Raw genomic sequence first — 2,349 nt, forward strand, 5'->3', positions numbered from 1 at the left:
CTGAGGGGGATGGATCACAAGGTCAGGAGATTGAGACCATCCTGGCTAACATGGTGAAACCCTGTCTACTAAAAATACAAAAAAAAAAAAAAAAAGTAGCCGGGCATGGTGGTGGCACCGGTTGTCCCAGCTACTCGGGAGGCTGAGGCAGACTAGCGTGAACCCGGGAGGCGGAGTTTGCAGTGAGCCAAGATCGCGCCACTGCACTCCAGCCTGGGCAACACAGCGAGACTCTGTCTCAAAAAAAAAAAGAAGAATTACTGTTTATACTTCATCCACAGGAGACCACTGGTCTCCATCCCTCATTCCTGGTTTCTAAGCAACTCCCCATTTACCAGAAACCAGCACTCACAGTCCTAGAATATATGTAGTTGATTTTAGAAAGTAAAAAGGGTTTTGAAAATGTAACTAGATTACCTATAACAAACACACACGTTTCCCCATAGCAGAGTTTCAATAGGATGAAATTCCCTCTTAATAGCCTGGTTGTCTTTTCCTGTAATTGCTTCTGTTTCCTGAGGAGCTCATTAAAACGACCAGCTGCCTCCTCAAGCTGCATCGCAGTGCAGAGGGCGCTGGACGGAGAGAGAAGCTCACACTTTAGATCCAGCTCTGTTGCTCACAAAGGGCCTTGTTTGTCCATGAGTAAAATGAGGTTGGACAAGAATTCCAAAGCCGATTCCAGCAGTAAGAACTTAGAGTTCTATTCTGAAATACGTACCATCGAGGAGATAGGAGGGCAGGAATACCACTCATGTAGGACAGAGAGGTTAAGGTCCTCAGCCTGTAGCTATGGGAGAAAGAGTTGCAACCCCAAATTTCACAGGCTTAAAGGAGTTTATGCGCATTAAAGGATGCAATCAACAGAGGGCTAAGACAAACCACTAGGCGGGAGAGAACATTGTGAATCACACATCTGATAAGGAGTTAATATCCAGAATATATATCAAGAACTTTTATAACTCAACAACAAAAACAAAAACAAACAACCTCACGTAAAAATGGGCAAAGGGATTGTTCTCGGGGCCGGGCAGGCGCGCGGGTCCTGGGACTGCGGGCCACCTCCATTCCCCGTCTCCTTCTCCCCGCAGGTCAGCTCCGCCGAAGGGGCCGCCAAGGAAGAGCCTGAGAGGAGATGGGTGCTGTTGTCAGCTAAACCTCCCGCAAAAGTGGAAGCGAAGCCGAAAAAGGCAGCAGCGAAGGATAAATCTTCAGACAAAAAAAGTGCAAACAAAAGGGAAAAAGGGAGCAAAGGGAAACAGGCCGAAGTGGCTAACCAAAAACTAAAGAAGATTTACCTGCAGTAAACGGGGAAATGAAAACCGAGAAGAGCCCAGCCTCTGACGAAGCAGGAGAGAAAGAAGCCGCGTCTGATTAATACCATATACCACGTCTCACCAGTGGTCCCTGTGTCCCTTCTTGCACAATCCAGAGGAATATTTTTATCAACTACTTTATAAATGCAAGTGTTTTAGTAGCTCTAGCACCATTTTTAAGAAGGAGGGAATCCCACCTCATCCCATTTTTTAAGTGTAAATGCTTTTTTTTAAGAGGTGAAATCATTTGCTGGTTGTTTATTTTTTGGTACAACCAGAAAAGTGTGGGATATTGAATTATGGGAGGCTTTGACTGTCTCTGGTGCCAGCTTAACATTCCATAGATGGGGAGTTAGTTTTTATATCCTAGAATACAAAGCATATTAAATGGCAATATGGAGTCAGTCCTGCATTTAATGTCTTGAACATTTTAAATTACTTCTATTCTCATGTTTTTTAGTAGAATTGTTTCCTAAAGCAAACCACTCCTTGATCATGGTGCTCCCTGTCAGAATCGTGTGCACTCTCTAACATCTTTGGTTGTGGTAGTCCTGTTTGCCTAATAACTTCGTTACTGTGCTGTGAAAGATTACAGATTTGAATATGTAGTGTACATGCTATTCAGTTGTGAACTGGTGGGCCACATGTAACAGCTGACCAACATGTGAAGATACTGGTACTTGAGAGCCTCTTAAGGAAAATCTGCTTCAAATTTTAAGCTGGAAAGTCACTGGAATAACTTTAAAAAATAATTACAATACATGGCTTTTTAGAATTTCGTTACATATGTTAAGAATGGTGTACAAATTGAAATGTCTATACTGATCCTCAACCAATAAAATCTCAATTATGAAAAAAATGGGCAAAGGGCTTAAGGAGACAATTCTTTAAAACAGATACACAAATAACTAACAAACCTATGAAAAGATGCTCAACAGCACTAATCATTAGGAAAATGCAAATCAAAATCTTAATGAGATATTGCCTTATACCCATTAGGATGGCTGCTATAAAACACACACACAAGGCCGGG

The 2,349-nt window shown here is 42.5% G+C and overlaps 2 pseudogenes; both read left to right on the forward strand.

The window, feature by feature from the left end:
* Positions 1 to 1,703, forward strand: part of LOC105538783 — a 6,647-nt pseudogene extending 4,944 nt beyond the window's left edge.
* An 8-nt stretch (positions 1,704 to 1,711) lies between these two features.
* The window catches only part of LOC105538784, a 3,192-nt pseudogene continuing 2,554 nt past the window's right edge, over positions 1,712 to 2,349 (forward strand).

Source organism: Mandrillus leucophaeus, unplaced genomic scaffold, assembly GCF_000951045.1.
Source record: "Mandrillus leucophaeus isolate KB7577 unplaced genomic scaffold, Mleu.le_1.0 Scaffold199, whole genome shotgun sequence".
NCBI classification, from domain to species: Eukaryota; Metazoa; Chordata; class Mammalia; order Primates; family Cercopithecidae; genus Mandrillus; species Mandrillus leucophaeus.